Source organism: Athene cunicularia, assembly GCF_003259725.1.
Source record: "Athene cunicularia isolate RWA chromosome 1 unlocalized genomic scaffold, athCun1 chr1_part2, whole genome shotgun sequence".
In the NCBI taxonomy this organism is placed as follows: Eukaryota; Metazoa; Chordata; class Aves; order Strigiformes; family Strigidae; genus Athene; species Athene cunicularia.
The window spans coordinates 14117914-14126228 of NW_020799092.1; positions in this window are offsets into that span (position 1 = coordinate 14117914).

The following is an 8315-nucleotide window of genomic DNA, read 5'->3' on the forward strand; positions in this document are numbered from 1 at the left end:
GCAGTGGCACCTCTCTGTATCACATGCCATCCATAATGCATGTTATCCTATGATGTATGGGACAGGAAAGCACTGAGGTGTCTGTAATTGCCTTTTTTCCATACTGATTTTTTTTGCACTATTTTTTCAAGAATCTAGGTATTTTGCTTGTGTTTTCACTATCCAAACCCACCCTGCACTGGTCACAGTGCTTCTCTAGAAGGCTCTACTTGCAACATTGGTTGCTTAAATTTCACAGTTGTTGTGGGCAGGTTCACAAAGGGGCTATGTAGCTTCTTGAAAGAGTGAGGGGATAATGAAGATGAGGCCCCAAAGCATCATGAACTGCTGCACATACTCACTAATCAGCCAAATGCCATGGAAAAGCATTTGTACAGCCTGAGAAGAAGCAGTGACTAATAGGATTGTGCCGTGAGGCACATCTGGGATGATCAGAGGTAACTGGGTGGGATTATGAGTATTTTTCCCTTTTACCAACAAAGGGTGTTAAAGCTCCACAAGGGGCATGGATGGGCCAGATGTCTCCTATTCAAAGCATATTAACAATAATCCTGGGGAGATAAAACTTGTCCCTAGCACAGCAGAGCATAAAGTAGTGTTGAAGTACTAGGAACTTCTTACTTGTTCCTCCAAGGAACAGGGATAAGGTAGACATGAGAATTTCAGATTGGAACAAGTGAAAAATTTATGGGGATAGGCCAGATCTGCCTGGGATCTTTCACTTTGATCTGCCCTCCTGTGGCAGCAGCTTTGTCCCATCACCAGCTGGATTGCCAGTGATGAAACACAGCAAGGGAAAATTTTTGGCTTGGCAGATTTGTTCTTCTTCCTTAGGTACTTAGGTCTTCAGTTGCAGTGAATATTTCTCTTAATATCAAGCTGGTTCAGCTTTCCTTCTCCTCAACCTCTCAGCAGGTCTTTGTTTCTCAAAACCTGTTGGTTTAAACTGGGTCAAATGCTAATGTGTCAGACCCCTCTGCCCTTAGGATCTGCCATAAAAGATCAGAATACAGGCCCATCAAGCTCGTTGCCCTAATTCTGCAAGGAACCAATGCCCAATGCTTTAGAGAGGTCAGAAAAGCCTGCTATTTAAAGGTTACATCCCTTCTTCCTGTGATGCTGTTGCTTCACTTTTTATTTTCTTCAGTGTTCTTCAATGAATTGGAAATCATGCTGCTGGTGATAGATTTCTCAGCTCCTTCACACAGCTCTACAGTTCCCTGTAGAAGATCTTTCACCAGTTGCCAAGCCACACTGATTTTCCATTGAAAGCCTCTCCTGTTTTGCTCTAATATCTACGGGGTCATGAGATCCTGTAGGATGAAAGAGAGGGAAAACAACTAAGATGCAATACGAATGTTTGTAATGCTTAGAAGAACAGTTTTCGACTTCTGTCTGACTTTCAGTTGAGCAGTTCACAGTGCTGTGAGCTACTTCACAAGAAGGTAAGTGTCAATAGTCAGCTGAAAGAAATGGGATAAGGATGGACTGTAAGACCAACACTGAAGTAATTCTGGCACAAAGCAGAGAAGAGCATATAGCAGAAGTGGGAAGAAAAACAACAGAATATTTTATAGCAAGGTTCATAAAGAAAGCGATTTTTATTCTCTAAGCTTATGCAAGGAGACTGCTTAAAGCATTGGAAAGGTATTGGCTGCCTTAGGGTTTAAAACCGAGTAAACCAGATCACTAGCCATAAGGCATAAAGCAAAGAACATTTCCTCCAGTGCAATTCATCGTTGCTTAGAAAGCAGATACTGCAGGCACATATTCTAATATTACATCAAATTATAATACCATTAAAGCAAGTAGCTCATCTTCTATACTGGCCTCATATCTATAAAGATTAAGCTTGAATAAAAGCACACGGCTTTCCTCTGTCACACTGTATAATTATTATTCATACAGCAGAATTATATAATGAAGTAAAAGATTACTACTTCCCTGCATCTCTGCCATAGGATCTCTGAAGCTCCAGTGATTTAAACTTTAAAGGTTTAAAATCTCTAATTCCCTCTAGTAGCTCATGCATTTTATTCATTTTATGTATATCCATCATACATGTGCCCATGCATCACAAACACATATAGACACATTCCATTCATCTGCTTTCAGGGAGGATCCTTGAGGGAGAGGATTCAGGAGGCAAATGATATTATTTAATACTTAATTGCACCTTCTTCCCCCCTCCCTCCCAGGACTGGCCCTATGTTCCTGCTGCTTCTTTCACAAAAAAATCTGTAATGTTGTCTGCTTCCTTGGGTAGTGCATCCAGATCACCATCAGAAAACTGATCCTAAAACATGGGTAAGGATGGAACTGTGCTGCCTGTCTTCATTCTCATGGTCATCGTGCTGCAAGCCAGGCTTCACAGCACATGGCTCAGCCCTCTGTTGAGAAGGCACCTCCTCTTCAGGGCTGACATAATCTCCTGCGTTTCAAACCTCCCCCCAGGCTGAATCAGCCTTCTCAGGGGTTCAGATCTTAGGGGGAGAGTGGCAATGACACTCCAGGTGGATAGGACAGATGGATTACCTCAGACACAACTCCCAGGCAAGTCCCACAGTTGCCATGCCCAGTTTCTGGAGGTTTGTGTTCTTTGTCATCATAGCCTTTCCTCTCATGTGTTTAGTGGCACAGGATGGGAAAAATCTGTGATGACTCCTGCCATTTCACTCCACTTCTGCCTGCAATTTCATATAGAGCTTGCGAGAAGTGCCTCCACCTGCTGAGTTACCAATTAGATGGGCTTTCCTCCCCGCTACCCAAAGTCAGGAGAAGGATCATATGCAACCATTACCTTTTGTATGATTCAGTGCCAGGACCCTGAGGTCAAAGACCATATTTTGCTCAGTGAGGTACGCCTTCTGCTCTTTGGATGTAGGAGACACACAGACTGTTCCAGCCGCTACTGAGATAAAACCTAATCAGCAAAGTACACTGCTTGGATAAATCACTAGTATGTCACGCACTAATGGAGGTGTTGTGCTGGGACCATCAAGCTAAAGCACCCACACAGAGATTTCCATCCATCTCTGACATCATCACTCACTCCCTGCATGACCTTGGCCAAATTGCTCGTAGCCTGACTTACAGAAGCACCAGCCTCCCGAAAATCAGGTCAGTGCACTCCCTGTGCTTCAACTACCCTCAGGAAAAGAAAGCAAATACTGCTTCTGATCTGCCCAAACATCTGCCAGGCACAAAGCTCTATTGTTCCCAAAGCCAGCAGCGATGGCGTTGCACTGGGAGGCAGATGCACCTCTACATGGGCAGCAGCCCAGACAGAGTCCTGCCAGCCCACATGTCCCAACGCTGTCAGCTGCTGACAGATGCCTTTCACACCAGGCTTGGCACAATGTGGGTATTTGGTGTGGAGAGCAAACCTCTGTTATTAATTTTGAAATAATTTTTGCTCTCTGCTGACAGTGCTTGTTTTCCTGTCTCTAAACTCCAATTCCTCTGTTTTCAGTGCTCCAGGACCCTGGTACCTTACAATCTGTCTGCTTGGGAAAGACCCAAGGAGGTAAAAGAGTCTTATAGCATAATATACCTGCCCACATAAAGCATGAAGAAGAGGCTGTGGCCTTTTTTTTTTCTTCCTTTTTTTATTTCTTTTGTTTAAAAAAAAAAGCACTAGAGCTTCATAAGTACATATTGTGGCAAGGAGAAAGGTGGGAGGAGATCCCCGCCCCACATGCCCACAGCAGTATTGTCTGCGGTGGCAGGTGGCAGAGCTGTGCCAGTGGTCTGTGCTCTCAGTTAGCTGATCTCTGGCACTGGGAAGGCTTCCAGAGGAGAAGCACTCATGCTGTCACATCTACCTGAGTAATGGCGTTGTGTTCAAAGCCTAGTCACAAATATTTTCCTTTATCTCAGTTTCCAAAAATCAGGCAGTCCCATGTCTGATGATACCAGTGGGAGTGTGAACAAAACCTACATCTTCATGTGCTCTGAATGAAATCTGTCCATGAACAGCAGGTAAGCTCTTTGTCAAAATGCCTTTGGCCTCTGTACAAGTGTAATTAGAGCCTGATTTCAACTTTCCTGATTTCAATTTCCCAACTTCCCTTTGAAGCCTTATTCAGTAAGAAGTGCCAGACACCCTGCATCTACATTACAATGCATCCTAGCACACTTGAAAGCCCAAGGGCATGCTAAAGAAACCCAAATCCACCGAATCCATAGCCAATATACAACATGAGATCAAGGACAGATGAAAAGCATTTCCTGCAATAAATATGCATTGCGAATTGTTTTGTCATTTAGCAAGGACTGCTGCTTTTCTGAGTGCTCCAATACGTGTTCACATCATTGCAGTGATGTTACCTTATGAATCTAAAAGCAGTTCTTGCTAATCAAAGCACTAAAGGGTCTGTTTCAATTTCCCTACTAGTGTTTTTAGCAGAAAACTAAACATTTATGTCCATAGGTTTAGCCATATCTCTGTGCCACTTACTCTTCGTGCTGGTAACAGCACATCACCTTGAAGTACTTGCTGCTTAGGAGACTTACTACTGATGACAGCTAGATTGTAAGTTTTCTGCATTAGCTTACTGCACTCATGCTTTACTGGAAATCAGCTCTGAGCTCACATTGAACAGAAGGACAGAGATCAAAGCAGTTTACTTCTTGAGAATCATGTTTCTTAGCGACTTCCTCGCAAACCAATAGCCACAATTTATTTAAGCCAGGATCCATGCTGAGCAATTCCAGCTATTCCCATCAAGCACATCCTTTGGGGGTGGCAGCATGTCTCTGATGTGTGGATGGGCTAGCTCAGCACTTCCCTCTAGGCTGAAATGCAACTATTACTGGGAAATCCCAGTAAAAAGTATTTCCCAGGCTAAATCAGAGGCATTGGCTTCCTGATGCTCAGCGTTACCAGAAAATAGTGAAGGCAAGAGAGCAGCAGCACTCTGGTGCCAGGCACTATCAGTGTGTCCAGCTGCTCTGACTCTAATGTCAACCCATGGGTGCGGGCCAGGATCAGACCCAGTGAGGGGAATCAGGATGGGAACACAGCCCTGGGATGGCCATAGGGAGGGGGAATGGTGGTGCCCATGGGTGGGCAGGGCAGGGCTGAGGTGAGCTGGAGACCAGCCCTGCTGTGACATTGCTGGGGCAGGGACTGACAGCCCCACGGTGATAAAATACGGTGCTGGGCTGTGGGCAGGGTTGAGGGAGCCCCAGGGGGTGAAGAAGGCCAGTAAGACCCGTTAGTGCCCTCAAGGCCCTGACACCCAGCACATATAGCCAAGGTGTGCTGATTTCAGTCATGGAATTGCTTACTTTCTCGTTTGGAAGATGACAGAGCCTGTCTGCTCTGTCATCCTTGGGCCATTTATTCAGAGTAAGAATTAGGCTTCCTGCAGATGCTCCTGCCCTGTCTCCCCCAGCACCACTTCATGGTGCTGCAGCCAAAGAGCAGTGCTGCAGGGTCACAGCAACACTGCTGCTTCCACTCGAGCTGGATGCAGCTGCTTGTGTGAAGCTTGACACCTCAGCTGATAAAACCCAAGATGCGAGATCACACGGTGTGAAATTGGGGGTTTCTGGGGCTGCCTTCACTATTAGGAGCCCTGGGGCTGTGACAAGGAGGCATCCAAGCAGCTCCATGTGCAGGCCTTGCAGGTAACAGGTCTGGCTGGAAGTAAGCCAGCTCCCAAGGAGCCATTCAGTTGTTGCTGTACCATGCCCTCTGCTGTGGTGAAGGAAATTGCAGTGTATGGTGCAACGCACCAAGTCAAGCAAGCTTGAAATGCACAAAGACATTGTATATGGGCTAATGTCTCTTTAAGTTGTAAAAGCAGACTCCAGAGAATCATAAAACCATTTAAGGTTGGAAAAGACCTTCAAGATCATTGAGTCCAACCATGGCTCTGGTCATGTGTGTATTTGAAACCTGTTGATATACAAGTGACGGAGTTGCCTGCATCTTAAAGAACAGGTGTGTCAAACACTCCTCTGGAGGGTATGTTACATAGGTATGGATGGGAAAGCCAGTGGAACTAACACTTTGTAGGATACCACTGAAAACTGTTAAGAGATCCAAACATCAAGTCCTTTTCCAGTCCCTTGTGACCTTCCCATCCATCCACATGCATAAATAGTAGCTATTCTGTCCTTGGTCACACTGAACTTGAGCTCCAGCCTGTTCATCATGTGAGAGAGCTGGCTGGTGTTGCAGGGGAGCTGTGTTTCCATTCCCCTGGGCATCCTTGCAGTTGTATCACTTGCTTTCCATGCCCTCTGGACACTAGTGCAAAATAGTGAAGAGCAGAGGTCCCGGCATAGTATGACCCTGACTCACAACTAAGTTGCTTGAGGACCCTGAAACCCTCCCAAAATGCAATAGCAAGCATCAATCAAAAGAGGAGGCACATATAGTTACCAGGTCCTTGGCAAAGAGCTTCCTCTAGTAGCTCTAGAGAGTAAGCACCACCTGTCTATCTTGTCTGTCTCAGATCTCCATTGTGTCCTCTGTCCCCAGGTCCCTGGAAGAGGCCAAATGTTTGGCAGACTACCATGTGGAAGGCAAAAGGAAGAGTTCAGCTGGTGCCAGGCTCTGAGCACTGGTGGGGAAACTAAGAAATTTGAATTACAAAATCAACTGGCTTCTGGGAACTGGTAAAACTCCTTGAAAACTTGACTTGATTACCTTATGTCTGGCACCAGTGGCTGTTAGCACGACCCTTAAAATCAGATGACGAAATGTACTATGTCTTCAGGCTTTACTTCTGGAGCAAGCTGGAGCAATTGCTCTGCCTGGAGAAAAGAGAAGGAGTTAGCTGTAAGTTTAAATCCAGCCTACCTGGCAACAAAGGTAAGCATCATTTGAATTAAAGCCCCAAATTGTGGTCATGGCCTTATGCCACAGACTAAATGTTGGCTTTGGTCTATTTGACACTGTTTCTGCCAGTTGGGGAAAAGCTAAGGTCTAATGAATGTGCTGAAGTCATGAGACTTGCATATCGCCCTTAGTACATCACACAGGGAGGGGATGTGGGACAAAGTCATGTGGGGAAGGCAGAGAGGATGGATTTTCCTGTCACAGGAAGTCAGGAGGGATGAGGACATAGAGAATGTTGCAGTTTCATTTAGGAAAACTTAGGCAGCTACAGACTGTCTGGACACCAGACCGGAGAGGATCCATAGTGCCTAAGCAGACCCTTTCCTCAGTTGCCCATTTTTACTCAGTTTCCATTGTCTTCCTCTCTCAGGGCTTTTCAGGAAAGCACAGAAAGAAACCCAAAACAACAACAAAAAACTCAAACAAATGCTGTGACACCAGGTGCAGCCTTTGCTCAGCTCTGTTTACAGTTTTTCGTTCTTCCCCACTGCATCTGTGTCCCAGCTTGGGCTGGCTCCAGAGCTGGCCCAGACCTTGGGGATACCCAAAAGCTTCCTGCAGACTGCAGTGACCCCAGACCCCTGGCCACCCAAGATAGGACACCAACATCCAGAAAGCTGTTACAGATGACCACAGTATCATCACAACAGTACAAAAAGTATAATAGGAATAGTTTAGTTTGGGTAAGACCAAAGGGAGCTATGAACAAAGCCCACTGCAAACAGCCCACCACCACCTCTTTCAGTGTACTAATGCAGGTAGCTGTATCACCCAGAAGTGGCTGTGCCAATGTGGTGGCTGATTCCTCATAGTTACTGCCTGTGCTGCAATCTTCTTTCTGTGCAACTAAAACCACCAAAGCACCTGTTTTTACAGGACACATCTCTGGACATGTTCATTAGTGACAAGTACGTTCATCAAGCTGCACTGCTTTCTGTCCGATTTTCCTCCACAGTGAGGCTTCACTTATGCCAGCCGATTGTGACAAAATATCTCTGGGACCCGAAACTGGGGAGCCTGTGTTATTACTGTAAGAGATATGTGGGAGTCAAAGTCCTACTAGTTCAAACAGACTTCAGCTGTTCCAAAACAGGGCTTGAAAATATGTACCCTCTAGTTTTAACAACAAAACAAACATCCAAACTATACACCAAAGAGAAGCACAAACCATCTGACTCAGTCTTTCCAGTCTTCATCTATGCTCCAGAAATGCTCCCATGTCTGACTGGGTGTGAACACAAGCAGCCAGCTAAGGCCAACCATGCTTTAATCACACACATGGACAAAAGACAAAATCAAGAATGAACTCAGAGATGATAACTTTCAACTTCTTGGTTTTACCATAAAGGATCTTTGGAGACACTCCTTGTGTCAGGAAGACTGAATCTGCAGTGGCACAAGGGTCAGATTAATAAAGTTTTTCATTTCATCACTTCTCCCCTGCCCCCACGCCCCCCCCCTC